The sequence below is a fragment of the Phocoena sinus genome, chromosome 8 (assembly GCF_008692025.1).
Source record: "Phocoena sinus isolate mPhoSin1 chromosome 8, mPhoSin1.pri, whole genome shotgun sequence".
NCBI lineage: Eukaryota > Metazoa > Chordata > Mammalia > Artiodactyla > Phocoenidae > Phocoena > Phocoena sinus.
Window position 1 is genome coordinate 55,097,121 of NC_045770.1, and position 22,081 is coordinate 55,119,201.

Here is a 22,081-nt window from a genome sequence, read left to right on the forward strand (position 1 = left end):
CCTGCCCCTGTATAGTGTGCGGGGCTCGAGGTGAGACGCGGGCGCAATGACGTCACGCGGCGGCCGGGTGATTCCCCAGCCTCTTGCGTCATGCACCGATGACGTCATTCGAGGAGCTTGCTCCACGCCCCCCCTCCACCCCGGTTGGCCTCGCTCACGTAGGTCTGTCCAGCCCTCCCCGCCCCCTCCCACCTGCGGGAGGCGGGCCGAGCCGGGCAACGCCGGCGCCTAAGCCTCGCGGGGGAAAGGGCGGGGGCCGGTGGGCGAGGCGGTCGGCCAGGGGGCCGGCGTACAATAGCTTGGCTTAGGTTGGGGAGACGGCCCTGCAGCGGCTGCAGCTGCATCTAGAGTCCAAGGTGTCTGCAGCACCGTAGACGCCCCCTCACGGTTCCCCCCTCCCCCTCTAATCGTCTGTCGCGCCTACCCGCCCCCTCCCTCCCCGGCTCTGCTGTCCTACTCCACAGACGCTTTCCCTCAGACTCTTATCCCCTCTTTCAAGGAGCCCCGCGCTCGCGAGAGCCCCTCAAAGAACTCTCTGTCTCCCCACCTCCTCCCCCAGAGGCCACCCGAGCTCCTCACATCTCTGACCCTGGGGGCACGCATCCCCTCAGACAAGTCGCCTAGCTCCCTCCGCCTCCCCCCCATCCGACTCCCCCCACGGTCGCTGACCACCCCCCACCCCCGCCCGGTCCTGAGGGACTCCCCGGCGCGAGCGGGGTGGGGAGGCGCCGAGAGAGCAGCGGCGGCGGCGGCGGCGACGGCGGCGGCGGCGGGAGGGAGAAAGTGAAGCGTCCCCTCGTGCACTCGCGCGCTCACTCCCGGGCTCGGCCGCCGCCTCCGAGCAGGAGAAGGAGGAGGAGCCGAGTCGAGCCGAACGTGCGCGGAAGGTGAGAGCCGGCCTCCCGCCCGGTACCCCTGGCTGTGGGGCTGGGGCGGCGCGGGGTGGGGCGCTGGGGCCCATTCATTCTCCGCGGTGGGGCCGGTTGGACGGGGGCGCCAGGTGAGGCGAGGCGGGGGCGGCCCCTGCGAGGCTGGCCGCTTCTGTCGGACCAACAAAGGCCCCCTGTGTACTAACCGGCGCAGCCGCCGGTCTCGGACGCCTGGGGCCCTGAGGGGCCCGGGGGAGGACAGGGGCAGGGGAGGGGACGGGAGATCCGACAGGTCCGGCCCCGGGAGCGACTCCCTCCCGAACTTTGTGGTCCTCCGATCCTAACCCTGGCCCGCGACGGGAAAGCCTAGCAAGGCGGCGTCAGATTCATTGTGCACGAAAAAATCACCCCTGTCCAGGCCGTGGTGGGGAATCACCTATAGAGTTGAACTCCTTGAAAAATACGAGTGGATAGTGCTTGACTTGTGCTGCCCCTCCCCCACCCCGGGAATACTCTGTAACATGTGGAGTTAAAAACAAACGGGGAAAGGAGAATTGGAGTTACTTTATGTTCATTATTCCATTTCAAAAGACGTGATTATTATAGTCTTTACTGTATTGAATATTTTCACAGCAAACATTACCGGGAGTGTTTTGGAAGAATACTTGGGAAGTTTTGGGTGTTTGTGGGTGTTGGGAGCAAAGTGCTTGTTGTTTGTTAAGCCCTTTGGGTAACTGTCTTATGCTCCCCCCCCGCCCCCCCGAACTGTGAAAGGTGAAGGGAAGGGTTAGTACTATGGTTACCAATAAAAATTCGAATCCACTAGTCTAGCCTTTATTTTAAGAGCTGTTCCTGAGAAAAATCTTTAATTTTGCCTACTGTGTCTTTGGGTTCTCTCTCTCAACTTTATCAGGAGAAAACAGGAGTCAACAGTACACAGATGCCTCCTCATTGGTCTTACCTTATGACTTCATCTACTTCCTGTGTGACCTTGAGCAGGTGACGTCCAGTCTTAAAGTTCCAGGAGTTTGCTCTTGTGCCCTAGAAACAGGCAGATGTCTACCACCTACTTAGTTTTCAAGACTCTACTGAAGTATCCCCCCACCCCACTACCCCTAGTGTGAAGTCTTTGCTGGCATCCGCCCCCATACTCCTCTCAGGCAAAACTTTCTCACTGGGTCCCTCAGAGGCCTGGTAGGATTTCTACCACAGCACTTGTAACATTTTTTTGTTCCTATTTGGGAAATCCCAAATCAGGTGTATATGAAATCCACCTCACCTCAACTAGAAACTCTGCTTCTCAGAAGGGGTTTTGGAATGATGGACCCTGAAACATTCGCTGAAGCTTACCTACATTAGCTCATGGGTCTATCTGGTAAATTTGCTTATTCAGTCATTCATTTACCCGACGTTACTGGAGTCTGGAGAGCTGTGTTTCAGGTCTCCTGCTAGGGCTATGGGGATTTAGAATCTATTAAGACACTCCCTGTCTTCAAAGAGCTCAAAGTCTAGCGGGTGAGGTGGACATGTAAACAATGAAGGCTTTCCCTAGTCTGTACTCCAGTTGTACAGGGAGTAGTGTGCAATAATTGAGGCTGCTGGACCTGTTTTTCAGGTCTTGTCCTGGCCAAAGTGAGTCCTTCAGGGAAGGTGGTGACCTGCTTCTCATCTATAAAATAGCACTTGACAAAGAGCTTGTTCAGTTCAATTCAGTATACATTTACTAAGCACATGTTTTGAGGCCCTGTGCTAGGTTTGGAGGAAGGAGTGCTGTCTAAAAGGAGGGCACTGTGTATCCAGAGAGATCTTTGTAAAACAAAACCCAGTGATTTATCCCCACCCCGACTAGTCATTGCCTAAAGATAAAATTTTATACACTTTGACATGAGTAAGAAGCTCTCAGAGATTAGAATACTGCCAGCCTTTGCAGCCTCACTTTCTATAACTCCCTTGCCACTCTCTTCTCATCTCTGCTTTTGCATGTGCTGTTCTTTCTGCCTGGAATGCCACCCTGTACCTGCCTGTGGAGAAGTGCTTGTTGGACCTCTGGGAAGCAGTCCCTTAGTTTCTCCTCCTATTACCTCCATAGAATGAGTTGCTCTTCCACCCTCTGGCTCATGTACAGACCACTCTTAGAGGTCTCTATAGCTCTCTATTGCAAATATTTGAGTTTGTGCCTGTCTTTTCCATGAACCTGTGAATTTCTTGAGGGCAGGATCTGTTTAGTTCTAGTGCCTAGCAAAGCTTCTGGCAGTGAATAAGTGTTTGAAATGAATGTATGAATAAAGAAGCAAGTCAAGACCCATGAGTTAGAGGTTACCTAATTCTTTGGGTTAGAATAATTAGCTCCAAGTGTGGTCTCTGCACCAGCAGCATCAATACAATCTGGAAATTTGTTAGAATTGCAAGTTGTTTGTCCCATTCCAGACCTACAAACGAAGAACTGTAGGGCTGGGGACTCCAAATATTTGCTTTAACATGTCCTCCAGGTGATTCTGATACTTGCTAAAGTTTGAGAATCACTGGGTTAAAAGATCTGCTTTTGGTAAGACCAGCTCCTTGCCACCTCCCCTCCTCCCCTCTCCCTCCTTTTTCTTCCAGGGTACAAACTGCCTGACATTCCATTCCATCTATTCCATTCTGTTCCATTCCATTCCATCCTATCCTATTATACTCCATTCCATTCCATATCATCTATTTTTGCCACTTGATTGAAAGCTTCCTGAAAGCAGAGAATTTTGTTTTATTTACTGCTTTAATCCCAAGGCCTAGAATAGTGACTGTATATAGCAGGCACTCAAATATTTGTTGAATGAATAATATAAAAATGATTTAATCCCATTTATTGCCAGCTGCTACGTTGGGGGTTTATTCAAGAATAGTTCTCAGTAGGAAGAGGAACCACACTCCAATATGCAAAGCCAAGTGGATTCTAACATTTTGGGGGATTTATTTTAGATTGAGCTTTTCTTCCCTTTTACATCTGTCTTTCTCCACCGAAGCCTGGAGGATTTTTTTTTTTTTTTCTTTCAGCCAGGACCTTAAAATTGCTCTTAAAATATCCTAGGCCAGGATTGTTTCTTGGGAACTTGCAAGTGGTTTTGCAAGTTTAAATAAGCACCCTAATTTTGAACCTTTTAACTTGAAACTATCTCTTCCTGATCTCCTGTGGTTTTTGTCTTTCTCTAGTGATGCTTAAAGCCATACAAGGGCCTGTTTGACTCCACACAAAGGTTTCTCTTCCTTGTGAAGCTCTTAAAATGTTTTGTTTCTTTCACTTTCTTATTAGCCCTAAGATACCATATCCAGTTTTCTCCTTTCCTAACTTCCCTCTGGGAGATTGGCTTCATTTGTTGATTCATTTATTTGTAAACACTTGTTGAGTCCTTCTCTACCATATGCCAAGTCCCATGCTTGGACAGGATGTTCAGATATCCATAGGATGTGGTTCAAGTCCTTAAGGAGTTAAAGATACTAAAACATGATGTGATAAGTGTGGAAATGAAGAAATTAAATAGAGGGATAAAGTGATGCATACTCATAAAGATGGGACAGAGCTTTCTAATTTTTTTCTCAGTTTTGGAATCGTTTATCAAACAAGCATCATTTTGATAAGCAGACTTCAAAATCTTTTAATTAAGAGGTTGATGGCTTTATTGGGGAAAACTAAAACAAAAATCAAGGTAGAATCAGCAGTTGCTAATTTGAGATAATTCTCAATTCTGTTAATGAATTTTCCTTTCCCCCCTTTTTATCTTTCTAAATCATGACTAGAAAGTAGGGAAAAAACTTTGTTTTTTTTAAATAGTAAAGAGAGAAGTTTAAGTTTATCAAAAAGAATATGCTGTTTCATTTTAATTCCTAAGGCCTAATGTTATAATTTGGGGTGGGGTGGGTAATAAAACCCAGAGAAAGTCAGGAGACCTTAATTTAGTCTCTATATTACTGCATGACCTTATGGAAGTAATTTTATCTTTGTGCCTTTTGTCCTAACTGTAAAATAGGGTTAGTAACAGTTGCTTTGACTAGCTTACAGCTATGAAGCAACTGAAAAAACATTGAATGTAAAGAAACTTTTCAAAAGTATAATTTGTTAGCTGGTTGTTAGGTGGTGGTAAACTTATTAACAGCCACTTACATTATTGAACAACTGTTATGTACCAGATACTATGGGAGATATTTTTTCCAATCTTCAAAATAAGCATGTAAGAAGATTGCTCGTATCTCTATATCATGGATAAGGAAGTTGAAACTCAGACTGGCAAAGGGAACTCATTTAAGCTTTTGTTGAAAGTAAGTGGCAAACCTCATTTCCAGTCTGTATCCATATGATCCCAGCAGTTATGTGGCATGTTCATTACCCCAGCTGCTTTAACTTTTCTGTATGGCGGGTGTAGGAATGTTTTGTAAGTGTACTGCTGTGAGAATTAAAATCTTTCTTCATTTAGCCTCCTCTCTTTTTTTTGTGCATAGAAAGACTGGTGAAGAAAGACTTACATGGATTTACATTTATCATTCATTAGGAAAAAGAATAGCACCTTTCCCTGGTGCATTTTTTTTTGTGTGTGGTACGCGGGCCTCTCACTGTTGTGACCTCTCCCGTTGTGGAGCACAGGCTCCGGATGCGCAGGCTCAGTGGCCATGGCTCACAGGCCCAGCCGCTCCGCGGCATGTGGGATCTTCCCGGACCGGGGCACGAACCCGCGTCCCCTGCATCGGCAGGCGGCCTCTCAACCACTGCGCCACCAGGGAAGCCCCTCCCTGGTGCGTTTTGTTCAGTCTTCACAACAGCCATGTGAAAGAGATATTTCCATTGGCTTGCGCAAAGGCGCATCATTAGCAAATGACTAAATATTGGTTTAAAACTACATTTTTTTGAATCTAAATGTACTTTATTTTTGCCGCTATATCATATTGCCTTTTAAACTCTATCGGGCTAAACTTTGGGGCACTAGTAATGTCCTTTTAGATTGCTTTCTAATCTCTCTAACCTCTTCTCACTAAGAAATCCCAACTGAAGTCCACAGTTTGAACCCCCCCAAAATAACTGCTGATGGTCTGCCAGATAACTCTGCAGATAACTCTGCCAGATGGTCATGATGTTGCAGACTTATAGGATAACACTTCTTTACTGAAGTTGAGGGATCAGACTTTATCCATGTTCTGAGTCACCTGTGCCTGAATATTCACTTTTCCTTTGCCAATGTAGATTTATTAACAGAATGTAATACATTTTTCTGCTTTAGTGTTGAGCTTTATCTCTCATAAATAACTTCCTCCACTCTCCCATCTAGTCTTTGAGATGGGAGAAATCTTCTATGTGCCAGGATCCTCCAGATTATCCCCTCTTTAGGAATAGTGTAGTAACAAGTCAAGGAAGAACCAGAGGTTCATTGATCCCTCATAAATATGATTTTGTTTGGTATTGATTAATTCTCTAAAATTTATCTAAGTCTTAATTATAAAAAGTCCATTATGTTTTGGCTCTTATTCATGGAGTCAGGGTGTGGTAATTTGCATGCAGCTTTGGGAAATTCATTCTTGTTTATGGGGCTTTCTTCTTCCACTTTTCTACTTCCAGTTCTCTCCAATGTCCCTTTCCCTTTCAGACTGTGTAAGTACTAACTGAGGCTGCAAGGACATTTTTCTCCTTTATAGAATCTGCCTTTTGAATCTTTTGGGGTGATAAATGACAGTGACAGTATATGTGTGGCCTCCACCCTCATCTGCCTGCCTATATCTTGAAGGCCTAGCTTTCCTTATTCTCTCTTTCCCTGATTTGCACAAAGGGATGGATGGCTTTCTCATTTGAATCCTTGCCTCTTAGTACTTTGTATATTATGGCAATATTATTTATCATTTTTCTTGGGAAGGAGAGAGATGTAGAAGGAAGAGCAGTAAACTTGAAGTTAGGCAAAGACCTACTTGGACACTTACCTTATTTAAATCTCTGTTTCTTCATTTGGAAAATAAAAATAATACCTAACTCACAGGGTTGTTGTGAAGATTAAATGAATAACAAGTGAAAATGAATTGTAAGATGTTAAGTTATATAGATGTTAGGTACAATTGTTGTAATTTTATGACTGCAGTTCTGTATAGCAGTGGTTTTTAATTTTGGCTATGGGTTTGAACTACTTGTGAAGATGTGAAAAAAAATACAGTTGCCTGGGCTCTATCTCAGGTCTACTTAATCAAAATCTCTTGGAATCTCTATTCTTGAAAAGTTATAGATGATTCTGTTATGCAGCCAAGTTTGAAAAGTACTGCCTTATAATATTTTGCATAAATGTCTTTGGTACTTATTATATGAAAACTGTTTTAATTGTCATCTAAAGTCCCTTTATTTGCTAAACACATATTAAGCCTCAGGCATTGTCATGGGCTGTGAAGAAACAGATAGATGATACCTTGTCCCTACCTTTAAGTTTATATTTGAGAAACATGTCTGTAGACAACTGTACTATATTGAGAAAAAAAAAATGACACATGGGTATATATACTGGTGCTATGTGAAGACAGAGGAAAGGCATCTAGTTCACCTGAAACAGGGGTGGTCTGGCAAGCCTTCTCAATGGAAGTGACACCTAAGTTGGATTTTGAGAGATAAGCAGGGGTTAACCAAGACAGTGGGGGAGAGGTAGAAAGAGAAGGGAGAAGGAGGACCTTTCTGAAAGAGAGAGGTATAAGGGCTAGAGGGCTTGAGAGCATGTTTGGGGAACTCTGAGTAGTTTAGTACACTTAGAGGATGGGGTGCAAGGTGGGGAGTGGTAAGAGCAGACAGGAAAGCAAGGCTCAGACGATGAATGGCCTTTTGGATAGTGTACAAAGTACTTTCACTAATGTCATCTCACTTTATTCTTTCAGCAACTCCCTGGGTTAGCTAAGACAGGAATTATTTTATGTCCATTTTATAGAAGTGAAAACAGAGGTTAATTGAATTGCCTGAGGCTGTACAGCACAGCTATGGTTTGAGGACCAGTCCTTCTGACTCTTGAGCTTGTGCTTCTTCCAATACACTGTAGCTCTCTAATACTTTTCTGGTGTTGTGAGGATCAGGTGAGCTCCATAGATAAATGCATAGCAATTCATAAGCTGTAAAGCACTTGACTCATGTTGGCTATTAGTTGGGAGTTTGGACTAAGTGATCTGTAAAAGTGCTTTTAGCTCTAAGATTCTGTGGGCATTTTCTTGGATTTTCCTTAATCATTTAAATAGATTATTTTTCTAGGAGTTGGTAACCAGGGTCCAGCAAGCTAAAATAGCGTCGGATAGTCACAATTCCAATTTGAATGTCTTTACTCAAACCCCCTTGTTTGTTTGTTTGTTTTTGCGGTACGCGGGCCTCTCACTGTTGTGGCCTCTCCCGTTGCGGAGCACAGGCTCCCGGACGCGTAGGCTCAGCGGCCATGGCTCACGGGCCCAGCCGCTCCGCGGCATGTGGGATCCTCCCAGACCTGGGCACGAACCCGCGTCCCCTGCATCGGCAGGCGGACTCTCAACCACTGCGCCACCAGGGAAGACCTTTTTTACATTTAAAAAAATAAATTTATTTATTTTTATTTTTGGCTGTGTTGGGTCTTCGTTGCTGCGTGTGGGCTTTCTCTAGCCGCGGCGGGTGGGGGCCACTCTTGTGGTGGTGCGTGTACTTCTCATTGCGGTGGCTTCTCGTTGAGAAGCACGGGCTCTAGGCGCGCGGGCCAGCCACTCCACGGCATGTGGGATCCTCCCAGGCCAGGGCTCGAACCTGTGTCCCCTGCATTGGCAGGTGGATTCTCAACCACTGCACCACCAGGGAAGTGCCATAAATGTTTTTTGATTGAATGAATTTGAAAGTGGAGCCAGCATTCAAACTGAGGTCCATATGACTTCTTCACTCAAGTTTAGCAAACATACAAGAATCCTTTCAATTGTCTGATGTTGGGAGAGGCCAGGAGAGACGAAACCTCACTGTGTTAAATATTTAGGTGCCCAGTACAAATATCTCTGACCTGAGTCAAAGTTGAATGCATGCCTTGGTGCTAGCTAAGGATGTGGAAAATTCTTAAGCTGATCGCCAGCTACTTTGCCATTCCGGGTCTTTCTTCATTTTATTTGAGTTGAAGAATTAAATGTTACTGAAAAATGGCATTGGATTAAAGCCCTTTTAGGTATATTTGCTTTCCAGAAGTTTCCTTAAAAAATTTTTTTTTAGTACTCTCCCAGGCAACATTTCAAAATTGGCAGACTTCTTTTAGGTTAGTACCAATTTCTTTATAGGGCCACAATGCTAGTAAGGCTTAACACGTACAATGTTACTAACTTTATTCCATTAAAAATAACAGAGCTCTATTTAACAAACTATTTTGTAATACTGTTAATAAATTTAAAATTCAGGCACAATTCCATCAGTCAAATGAATAAACTCTTGTTTCCTTTTTTATTGTATGTAAACATACCTATTTACATAATTATAATCACAATGTAGACCTACATTTGTTTGCCTTTTTTTTCTTGACTTATAAACATTTCCCCCATGTTACTGTGTAGTGTTCATTATAAAATTTAAGATGTTATTCCATAATTTGCCTAATACCATTGTATCAGTCAGTGTTCTACCAGAGAAACAGAACCAGTAGAATTCTTTAGCAGGGAAACCTCAGTTTTGCTCTTGAGGTCTTTCAACTGATTGGGTGAAGCCTATGCAGATTATGAAGGATAATCTCCCTTGTTTAAAGTCAACTGAATGTAGATGTTTACTGTATCTATAAAATACTTTCACAGCAGCATCTAGTTTAGTGTTTAATTGAACTACTGGGTACTATAGCCTAGCCAAGTTGACATAAAACTAACCATCACAATCATTTAGGTTTTTTTCCCTGTAATAAGTTACACTGTAATTTTATCTGTAACACTACATATAGCTTTTTACTTTCAGAGTTTATTTCTTTAGAATAAATTCCCATAGGTGGAATTACTGGATCAAGTGATATGAAGACCTAATAGGCTCTTGACAGGATTTAATATTTGCAAACTGAGAATACCACCACAGCCTTTCTTTTAATGATTTCTTCAGGAGTTGGTCTGTTCAACTGACTTATTTCCCATTTCCAAAAGCCTATTTTTCCCCCCCTGTATTTTCTAGCTCTGGAAATAGCTGCTTTCCTTCAGGGTTATCTTTAATTCTCCCCTCAGTCTCCACCTGTCACTTTCTCTCTTTTTTTTTTTTTTTTTTTTTTTGCGATATGCGGGCTTCTCACTGTTGTGGCCTCTCCCGTTGCAGAGCACAGGCTCCGGATGTGCAGGCTCAGCGGTCATGGCTCACGGGCCCAGCCGTTCCGCGGCATGTGGGATCTTCCCGGACCGGGGCACGAACCTGTGTCCCCTCTATCGGCAGGCGGACTCTCAACCACTGTGCCACCAGGGAAGCCCCACTTTCTCTTTTGTGCTTTCACTTCTCTACTACCCCTCACTTTGTCTCATTTATCACAAATAAAACAGAAGCTTTATATTCCTACTTCTGAATCTGAGAATCTACTTGGATTGTACCCATTTTTGCCTTCGCTCCTTTTTTTACAATGAAGGAAATGATTCTCTTTCAAGGAAAGGCCTGATCCTTCATATGCTTTTAGATTCTTTCCTGTGGTCCTGTCTTAGAAACCTCACTTCACTACGTCATGACATTTTGCTTTCTACTGGGTTATCATAAGCAGCATTGAAATGTTTTATTTAAAGGAAAACAGTTTTCCCCTTCTCCACCAAACAAAAGCGCTCCTGAGATACCATGTCAGCCTTCAGCTAAGCGCTATTTTTGCTTTCCTTCAATACTAGTCTTCTTTAAATAGCTGTTTACAACTTCTGCTTCTAATTCCTTACCTCCCATTTACTTGGCAGCCTACTCCACTCTGCTTCTACCCCCATCCCCCCACCTTATCATAGCTGCTGTGCTAAGGCCCATAATGACCCCTATGGTGCCAAATCTACTTAAAAAAAAAAAAAGAAAAAAAGCAAACAACCCCAAAACCGCAGCCACACATACACCACTCCCCTTCCCATAATCCCTTAATATCATCAAAATGTTCAGTTGTGGTGCAAATGTCATACTTTTCTTTCTTTCTTTGTTTTTTTTTTCTTTAACAGTTTGAAACAGATAAGGGCTACAAAGAGAGATTGGTTGACATGTCTTTTATGTTTCCTTTAATCTCTAAATTTCCTCTCAGTCTCTTTTTTCTCCCTTTCAGATTATTTGTTGAAGAAACCAGTTGTCCTATAAAGTTTCTCACTGTCTGGATTTTGCATCTCCCTGTTATAATTTAACAAGTTCCTTGGTTATACATTATTTGTAAGTTAGTGTCTAGAGGCTTGATCAAATTCAGGTTTTTTTTTTTTGCATGGCCACTCGAGGTGTTGGTGTGTTCTTTCATTGAGAGGCTCATAGTGCTTGGATGGCTCTCTTTTTGTGTTGTTAGCAGCCACAGAATTTCCATTTCATTCTTATCTTTCTGGACCTCTCAGTATATTTGCCTTTATTGATTACTCCCTCTTTAAAATATGCTTTGCCTTCTGTGATATCACTTTCCTTGTTTGCCTCCTACCTCTGACCATTCCTCCGTTTAATTTGTTGCCTTTTCTACAATGTTGATTTTAAATGTTGGAATTCCTCAAGGGAGAGATCCTCTTCTCTTACACTGTACTCTCTTTCTACTTGATTTCATTCATTGTCCTACCTTTGGATACTATATATATGCTCTCAACTTCTGTATTTCCCCAGATATCTCTAGTCTAAACCTCTCTCCTTAACTCTAGACTCATATATTCAATTACCCACTTGATATTTCCACTCTGAGGTCCTTCTTTATATACTCTAAACTGCGTTCTTGGTCTTTTTCCACAAACCTGGTTCTCTCCCAGTTATCACTGTCTTAGTAAGTGACATCTTTGTTTCTCTAGTTGCTCAAACCAGAAATTTAAGGTTCATCCCTGAAACCTCCTTCTCTCCTGACACCCTTCTCTCCTGTCCTTCATATGGATAACTCCACTCCCTATCTTGTTAATTTTACTTCCTTTGTATTGCTTGAATCTATCTACCTCTCTCCATTTCTGTTGTCACTTCTCTAATCCAAACTACCATCATCTCTACCTTGGACTTTCTTTTTTAAAAAATTAATTAATTAATTAACTTATTTGGGGCTGCACTGGGTCTTTGTTGCTGTGTGTGGGCTTTCTCTAGTTGCGGCGAGCCGGGGCTGCTCTTGGTTGCGGTGCACGGACTTCTCATTGTGGTGGCTTCTCTTGTTGAGAAGCACGGGCTCTAGGCACGCAGGCCTCAGTAGTTGCAGCAGGCGGGCTCAGTAGTTGTGGCTCAAGGGCTCTAGAGCACAGGCTCAGTAGCTGTGGCGCACGGGCTTAGTTGCTCTGAGGCATGTGGTATCTTCTTGGACCAGGGATTGAACCTGTGTCCCCTGCATCGACAGGTGGATTCTTTTTTTTTTTTTTTTTTTTTCCGGTACGCGGGCCTCTCACTGTTGTGGCCTCTCCCGTTGCGGAGCACAGGCTTGGGATGCGCGGGCTCAGCAGCCATGGCTCACGGGCCCAGCCGCTCCGCAGCATGTGGGATCTTCCTGGATCAGGGCACGAACCCGTGTCCCCTGCATCGGCAGGCGGACTCTCAACCACTGCGCCACCAGGGAAGCCCAACAGGTGGATTCTTAACCACTGTACCACCAGGGAACAGGGAAGTCCCTACCTTGGACTATCTTTTAACTGAGTTCTTTGCTTGAAACCTGTAAAAGTTTTTTGTTTTATTTAGAAGAAAATATAAAATCTTTCTTTTTTTTTTGGCTGTGCCACGTGGCTTGTATCATCTCAGTTCCACAACCAGAGATCGAACCCGGACCCATGGCAGTGAAAGCAACGAGTCTTAACCACTGGACTGCCAGGGAATTCCCAAATATAAAATCTTAAATGTGATTTTAAGTTTTTGAGTGACCTGACCTTGTTTTTTGTTTCTCTAACTTCATCTTGTGTCACTCTCCACCTCAGTGGCTGTGTTTCAGAGTGATTGGCACTGTTTTTCCTCCCCCCTCCCCATCCCCTTCTACAAAGTTTGAGAAAGTCTTGCCTCAGGGCCTTCACACCTGTTCTTCTCCCCTGGTATGCTTTTCTCCATTTCTGGCTTCTTCACAAGTCTAGCTTTTCTCTGCCTCCCTCTTTTTCTTCTTTAAGAAAATTGAGTATATTCTTCTTTCTAAATATTGGGTATCTACTGGAAGCCAGGACCCATCTGACCTAAAGAAGATCCCCTCTATTTTCATCTTACAGTATTTGTTATTTTCTGTAATGGCTTTTATAATGACCTGTAATTCTGTACCTGTCTGTTTGTTATATGTCTAGCCTTTCAGCTCCATGGAGTCAAAAGATCATCTCTTTTGTTCACCTTTGTACCCCATCACCTAGTACAGTGCCAGGACCACAGTGAGTGTTGTAAATATTTGCTGAATGAATGAGCTCACATTATCAAGAATTATCAAGGCTTGTCAGTTTTATCTCTGAAGTTATTTCCAAATTTGTTTTTATCTCACTATCCTCTGTGCTCTGGTTTAGACCATAATTATCTTGTCTCTAGGTTTTAAAATTACCTCTTAACTAGTGTCCTGGCCACCAGTCTTTTTGTTTTGTTTTCTTTTTTCATTTTAAAAAATTTTATAGTTGATTTACAATGTATTAATTTCTGCTGTACAGCAAAGTGACTCAGTTATACACATATATATACATATTCATTTTCATATTCTTTTCCATTATGGTTTATCACAGGATACTGAATATAGTTCCCTGTGCTATATAGTAGGACATTGTTGTTTATCCATCCTGTATATCACAGTTTGCATCTGCTAATCCCAAACTCCCAATCCATCCGTCCCCCAACCCCTTCTGTCCCTTGGCAACCACAAGTCTGTTCTCTATATCTATGAGTCTGTTTCTGTTTCATAGATAAGTTCATTTGTGTTATATTTTAGATTCCACATAAAGTGATATCATATGGTATGTGTCTTTCTCTTTCTGACTTACTTCACTTAGTATGATAATCTGTAGGTCCATCCATGTTGCTGCAACTGGCATTATTTCATTCTTTTTACGGCTGAGTAATATTTCATTGTGTATATATATTCCACATCTTCTTTATCCATTCATCTGTCGATGGACATTTAGGTTGTTTCCATGTCTTGGCTCCTGGAAATAGTGCTGCTGTGAACATAGGGGTACATGTATCTTTTCGATTATAGTTTTGTTTGGATATATGCCCAGGTGTGGGATTGCTGGATCATATGGCAACTCTATTTTTAGTTTTTTTTTTTTTTTTTTTTTTGCGGTACGCGGGCCTCTCACTGCTGTGGCCTCCCCGGCCGCGGAGCACAGGCTCCGGATGCGCAGGCCCAGCGGCCATGGCCCACGGGCCCAGCCGCTCCACAGCATATGGGATCCTCCTGGACCGGGGCACGAACCTGCGTCCCCTGCATCGGCAGGCGGACTCCCAACCACTGCGCCACCAGGAAAGCCCCATTTTTAGTTTTTTGAGGAACCTCCATACTGTTCTGCATAGTGCTGGCCACCAGTCTTTCTGCCCTTTTATTCATCCATTATTCTGCCTGGAGTAATTTTTCTGATCCTGTTACTGTTTTTCTCAAAAGCCATCAGTGTATCCCCATTGCTGGTAGGATAACATGTAAATTGGTTTGTTATTCAGGGAACATTACACTTTGACCCCGCCTACTTCTTCAGCCTCATCTCTCTTGACCCTAATCCATCCCTAAAAAGACTGAGTTTACTACACTTTCATATGTTATATCACTTTGTTCCCTCAGCCTGGAATTCCTTTTTCCTCTATGCTATTAAAGCTCTTCATTCTTCAAGATCCAGCTGGGCTGCCATTTCTTCCATGTAGGCTTGCAGCCCTCATCCACCCATTCATGACTATAAATTACTTGATGGTATGCTATAGACTAAATGTTTATGTCTCCCCCAAATTCTTTTTTTTTTTTTTCTTTTTGTGGTACGCGGCCCTCTCAGGGTTGTGGCCTCTCCCGTTGCGGAGCACAGGCTCTGGACGTTCAGGCTCAGCGGCCATAGCTCACAGGCTCAGCTGCTCCACAGCATGTGGGATCTTCCTGGACCAGGGCACGAACCCGTGTCCCCCGCATCGGCAGGCGGACTCTCAACCACTGCACCACCAGGGAAGCCCTCCTCCAAATTCATATGTTAAATCCAAATGCCAAAGTGGTAATATTTTGTGGTGGGGCCTTTGAGAGGTGATTAGGTGATGAAGGTGGAGCCCTCATGAATAGGATTAGTGTCCTTATAAAGTAGACCCAGAGAGCTCCCTCTCCCCTTCTGCTATGTGAGAGAGAAAATGGCTATCTATGAACCAGGAAAAGGGTTCTCACCAGACACTGAATCTTCTGGTGCTTTGATTTTGAACTTCTTAGCCTCCAGAACTGTGAGAAGTAAATTTCTTTTGTTTGTAAGCCACCTAGTCTATGGTATTCTGTTATAGCAGCCCAAATGGACTAAGACAGGTAGTACTTTGTTTTGTTCCTTGCTGTATACTCAGTATCTTGACCAGTGTCTGGCATGTACTAGGCTCTCGATAAATGCTTGTTGAATTATTGAATAAATTATCCACTCATTCAACAAATATTTATTAAGCTTTTTTGAATTTCCATAACACTCTTTTGGTCCTGTACACTATAATTAGATATATAGATGTTCATTTATTATCCATAGGAACTGATCACTTATAAAATTACTCCCCACTCAGACATCCCTCTCTGCTCACCACTGGGCTCTGTCCTCCTCACTCTCTTTGTCAGTAAGGGCATTTCAAATGGTAGGATAATTAACATCTAACAATATGATGCAAGTAGATTCTAAAAGGAAAACTGAAATTTCTGCAAAACATAAAGAATTTTATGAATTTGAAATAAAGTGATATTGGAGAATGGCTTGAACCACACACACAAAAGTCACTGACAAATGAGGATTAGGTAAAATTAGACCAGTTTAAAATTGAAGGAAAAATTAACATGAGTAATGTCATAATAGGAGATTCAGAGGACAATGATTTGAGTAACAAAGGATTAAGAGAGACCCTTGGCAAAAACTGGTGAAGCTCCTGAATATTTTTACAAAACTGATCCTCTTCGTCAATGTGTTCTGAAAGCCAAATGTGAAATGACCAATGTTCTCTGGTTTAAGAATTACCTTAGGGGCAATTATAGCTTATATTTTGTTAAATTACAAAATTTTGTTTTATACTTATTTTGAAAAATTAAAGACCCCATCTACTTTTATTTATTTTATTGTAGTTTTGTCCTTCATCAGTTAACTTAAGTGGCATTTTTGGGTATTAGTTATACCCAGATAACAAGAATCCCTTTGTATGCACTTGTCCCCCATTAGATTTATTTCCCTGACATTGGGGATTTTGCATTATTCATTATATTCCTATGGGGCCTAGCTCAGAGTCTGGCACATAGGAGATACCTAATAAAGCAAAGGGTTAGGAAGAAGTGAACAGTAATTGAAGAGATTTGGAAAAGTGTCTTGAAAAGGTACTGTTTGGGGAGGGGAGCTAAGATCCCACAAACTGTGCTGCGTGGCTAAAAAAAAAAGGTACCGTTTGGTACAGTTTGTGTGGCAGGTGAGTGAGTAGGGTTTGACTGTTATACTTTGTTATGTCCAAATAGAGAACATCTCTTATTCTTCCTTTTGCTAGCTCCTGCCTAGTGTGTACTTTAATATTCAGAGTCTGGTCTCTGCCGCAATAGCTCTTGTTCTCATTGTAATTCTTCCTAGAGATTGAGATGGAAATGAGGAAGGCTTTGGGCTGCTGCCTGGGCATCCACATTCACGAGAACTTAGAAATGCAGAGGGACCAAATGCCATGCCTGACCTAGATGAATCCAGGTCAGCCAATCATTGCTTTCTTGCCTCTCCCTTTGTTCTCTGTGCTGCCAGCCTTCTATTCTGCAGGAGGTTTATGCTACAGCTGTTTATGCCAATTAATATAATGCTAATATGCCCTTTAATGAAAGCATGGAAACACAGGGTCTCAGCCAGTGGATAAGAACAGTATAGTGTCAGCTTTCAAAGTACCTTTTCACTAACAACAACTGGACCAGGCACCTGAAAAATTTTTGACATTGTTTTTGAAACCGTAGAAACAGAAGCTGAAAGTGACCATTGCTTAGGGAATCTAACCCCTCATTTTATGGCATAAGGAAACAAAAACCCTCAGAGATGGTCAACCTCGTGCCACATTAACAGTTCCATGCCTCCTATTTTAACAAAGCTCTATCTCATATAAATATAATTTTGTCCTCTGTATTGTGTAGCAGTTAAAAACCTCTGCTACTGACCTAACTTGGAATCCTATGGCTCTGCCAATTCCTGACTCTCTGATCTGGGGGCAGTTACTTAACCTCTGTAGTTTTCGATTCCTTATCCTTAAAGTGGTATTAACAGTAGCACCTACTTCATAGGTTTGTTACCAGGATTACATGAGGTAATAATTGTAAAGCACTTAGCAGATTCTGGCACAAAACAAGTGCTCAATAAATGTTGGCTCTCATAATTATCCATATTACAGGATAGGGAAGTGAAAATGAGCCTAATGACCAGTGCTTTAATTTACAGCCCTGTCCTTGAAAACTTTGTTCCTAATTCTCCTTCAGTTAGAGTTTAAGCCTTGTAAAAGCAAGGACCTTGTGCTTGCTTCTGTTTCCTCAGCAACTAAAATAATTTTTAGCATACAGTAGATGTTTAGTAAGTATTTGGTGTATTAATGAATTCTTTTAGAAAAAATTTCTCTGAATAACACCTATTATTAGATACTCTAGTGACTTGAAACTTTTTTCTTTACAGTTGTTTATATGAATTTGCACTTGTCTTTGTAGTATTTGTGTTGTATCCTTGATCTTTTCAGATGTCTTTGTTTCTCTCTATACTGTAAATCTTTAAGAGTGGAAGACTGTGATCTCTGCTTTGGGAATTTCCCTATAGCTCCTAATGTAGTAGTTTTTTTGTACACAGTTATTAGTGCTTATTAATTACTGACAACTGACTATAAAAATCACTTGTATTCAACATTATTTTTTAGCAAAACTCAGTATATGCTATAGCATCATTCCCAGCTCTAAGAAGTTGTGAATTTGTAGGGTCAGTCCTTGGTGGCAAGAGGTACTTTATTGCTTTTGTGAATGTTATTCTTTATACTTGAAACGCCCCCTCCATCCTCCTTGCCCCTTCTCTGCCAGATGTCAACTGCTCATTCTTCAGGGCTCAGTCTTCCTCTGTCAAGTTGGTTTTCTTCCTTTCTTCTGTGATTAATTCCTCATTATGTAAATCTCTTCATGGAGGAAGTGGGCAACTTTTGCAAATGGGATGATTGTGAAGGAGGACATTCCACACTGAGGGAAGAGTTGTTGATGCAAAGACAAGGAAGGAAAGGGTCAGTTGTTATGCGAACATGATGGCAAATATTATATGTTATCTTTAGTGTAGGGTAGTTTACTGGTCAGGGTTCTTATTAGTGGGGCAAGTAACAGAATCCACTCTAGCAAGTTCAAGGAAAATTGATTTATTAAAGGATACCAGCGAGATGAAAGAGTCTTTGGGAGAATAGAAGAAATGGACCCAGGCTGAGCTTCCAGGAATAAACTTTCCAAACTGCACCAAAGAATAAAGCTCTCAAGGATGCTGCTGTCTTTGCCATAATCTAGAAGCTGCAGAATCTGGCAGCTGTTGGTACAACTGCTAGATCTAGAACTATGCTGCCTCTGTTGCAGTTTGTTCCAGCAAAAGGAGTGTCCTGTGCCCAGTCTCTCCACTCATCTAATACATAGTTACAAATCAGTATCTAGTGTGAGAGCATCTGATTAGCAGAACCTAAATGACTTTTAGGAGGGAGTCTGGGAAATACAGGTTTTTTTTGCTTTCCAATCTCTGAAGTACTCAAAGCTAGATAGGGGTTAGAATAGGTGTTGAGCAAAGCAATTTACAGATTCCACTGTAGAGAGTATTCAGGTGGCTTGTACCATCTTCTATTACCGAATTCTATGTCATTTGGAATTCTTTAAGCAGCAATTCTGACTCAAATTTGGTTTATATCATATTGAAATTTATCTAAATTGAAAATTATAACAACACAAAAGTAAAAGATTGTGTTACTTATATCCCCAAGCTGCCTTCCATCATGGTGGTAAATTGATAGTAACCATTGGAGGGGCTAAGTTTCTTTTTTAACCAGTGGATGAGAGAGATATAGATACATAGACAGGGGGGTAGGGGGAAAGGGAGGGAGACAGGGAGAGAGGCAGAAAGAGGCAGAGAGAGAGACAGAGGCAGACACTGACATCATCTCCCAAAATGGACAAAATTTCCCCTTTAGTGCAATTGGACCACCTTAGGCCACTTACCCATCCCTGAACTACAAGAGTTTCAAGGGATGTGCCAGATGCCAATTGGTTAAGCCTGAGTTCTTGGAATAATCACTGCAAGGAGAATGGGATTACTATATTTGGTTTGGGTGTAGAATGAAGACCTACCCTTGGAGCTAGGTTTGGGGTCAGCTTTCCCTTAGGACAGTGGTTTTCAAAAAGTGGTCACTTGGGAACTTGTTAAAAATGCAAATTCTCGGGCCAGGTATCAGACCTACTGAATCGAAAACTCTGGGTGTGGGGCCCAGGAACCTGTGTTTTAACAAGCTCTTCAGGTGATTTTTGACTCTGATAATATGCTAAAATTTGAGAACTGCCTTAGTTACATTGGCTACTGAGGAATGAATGCTGGATAAAAATCAGGGCTCTATTGGGAGGGAGGAAGAGGGGAATGGATGCTGGCTAGCCAGTAGCATCCATTTCAGAACTATAAAGGTGAGTAGGGATCAGTTCATGAGAATCTTGAATGTCTGCCTCACAAGCTTGTTGTGAGATTTCATACTAGACAAGGGATGTGTGAGGGACCTGTACAGTGAAGGAGATAGAATATAACAGGGATGAAGTAGAAAGTACATTGAACTTGGAGTCAGAGATTGGGTTCTCATCCTGGTCTTTTTACCTCTTTGAGCTTCAAACTCCTCTTCTGTAAAATAGGGACTATAACTACTGGAATGTTGGGAGAATTAAATGAACAAAAGTATGTGGAAGCACTTAGTTCATTGTTTAGCGTATTAATAAGTAAATATTTACTGAAAATTATGATGCTTGGCTAAAGCAGTATGAACTTTATTCCGAGGTCAAGGGGAGGCTTGCTCCCTTAGGCTTGTCTTTCCTCTTAAGACAATTTCCTGGTTTCAGATCTGATCATATTCAGATCATATTCATTTTCAGATCAGCTCTGGTTTAACTGCATAAGCAATGGTTTTCTGCCTCAGTAGTCTTTTCCTGAGGGAATTATGTGTATTATTTACTTCAGCTGTCACAGGGCTATAGATTTTTATTTTTGCTTTTATAACTAATATGTATTGGGGGGTGATGTGACCATACGTATTTTATGTTCTGCCTTGGCATTTTTTAGAATTTTCTTATCTGAGGTCATTTTAATGTGTAACACTATGCCCTCTTCCTCCTACTTTTTGTTTTTTACATATTTCACATTTTCTAAATATAGAATATTTATAAATTCATATTAGGTTACAATGGGAAGGTGTTTAGGATTGGTTTGGACTCTCTCCCTTACTTTATATATAAAGAAACTTAGACAGGGAAGTAATTTATCCAGTCTTGGGTCCTGCTTCTTGCCCTCTTCTGTTTTCTTGGCATGGAAGAATTACATCTGGGGTTAAATTTCATTTTTTGTTCTATAATATTAAATAGTCAAGAGTCACTTGTAAATTGTTTATATCTGATGGGATTTAAAGTCATAAGCCTGGTCTGCTGTAAGTGAAGCAGAGCTGATGTCCCAACCTAGGAAGATTACCTAGTGAATAGAAGTGTTGTGACTCCAACAGTGGGAAGAAGGGCCCTGCCATGAACACACTCTTCACTCCTAGACATACTTGGCATGTTATTAAATGTGCCACTTAGAGGAGGTGCCAGTGTTGTGTTATTAGGTAGCTTGTGGCCTTTTCTATGTTTACATGTAGGGTGTTCGGAGAAGGAAGGAATGAAATTGAATGGGTAGTTTCTACTCTGTGGTGCTGAGCACTTCTTACCTTATCACTACAAATAACAGTTAATTTTTTTTTTTTCTTTTAGAGAGTTACTGTTGGGTGGCAAGGAAACCAGAGAAACTGCTTCTAGTCTTGTTGGTACTAATTAAAACCTAGATTTCCAGATGTAGGGGAACCTAAGGGTTATCCAATCTAATACCCTTATTTTATAAATGAGAAAACCGAGGCCAAGAGAAGAAAAAGTTACTCACTTAATATTATACAATTAAAAAAATATATACAATAAGTTAGTTCCAGAGTCAGGACCACATCTCAGCTCTTCTGACTCTGTTAAGTATATTTCTACTATACCGTTCTGCAAGGCAGTGAAAGAGGAAATGTGGGGTAGTGAGAAGAGCACAGGTTTGGGGGTAAAAGATCTGAGTAAAAGCCATGGCTCTGCCACTTACTGACTTGTTCCTGAGAAAGTAATATCACTTCCTTAAGCACCAGTTTCTTCCTTTGTAAAATAGGATAATGCTGATACTTTCTTACCTGCCTCACAGGGTTATTATTAGAATACCATGTGAGATGCAGTGGATAAAAGGAAGGCAAATTTGCTTATGGATTTCAGCTCCATCACCTATAAAATGTGATTTTAGGGCAAGTCATTTAATTTCTGTGAACACAGTTTTTCCTTTGTAAAATTGGGACAATAATAGCTCCCTTGCAGAGTTGTTTTGAGGGCATTAATGTATGTAAAGCATTCAAAATGGTGCCTGGCACATGAGAGGTGTTCAGAGAGTGTTTGAGATATTCTCAGATGACTTAGTTCTGTCTCCTCAGAACTGTTCCTCTAAAGGCTTAACATAGATATAGCAGCACTTATTCTGGGGCTTTAAAACTATTTTGTGGAGTCTGATTCAGAGGCTGTAGGTGGGGTAGGGTGTGGGATTTGCTGTTAGTCAGGTTTCTATTCTGAACTGTAGTGGCCTATGCTCAGGCTCTTCAATCCAGGGAAGGGCCTCTGGAGATGGCAGGCATTGAATATTGGTGAATTGATTGAAGAAGAGGTGGAGGAAACTTG

The 22,081-nt window shown here is 42.1% G+C and overlaps 1 protein-coding gene across 3 annotated transcripts in view; it reads left to right on the forward strand.

Annotated features, from left to right (window-relative positions):
- Window positions 1-306: 306 nt before the first annotated feature.
- PAK1 (p21 (RAC1) activated kinase 1) overlaps window positions 307-22,081 on the forward strand; it is a 151,053-nt gene continuing 129,278 nt past the window's right edge. The window contains exon 1 of one of the 3 annotated variants that reach the window (XM_032641290.1): window positions 307-887. The gene's annotated coding sequence lies outside the window, so the exon portion shown is untranslated. Of the gene's footprint in view, window positions 888-16,710; window positions 16,812-22,081 lie in introns of those variants that run through there. The other 2 variants (XM_032641293.1, XM_032641292.1) reach the window with 2 other exon arrangements.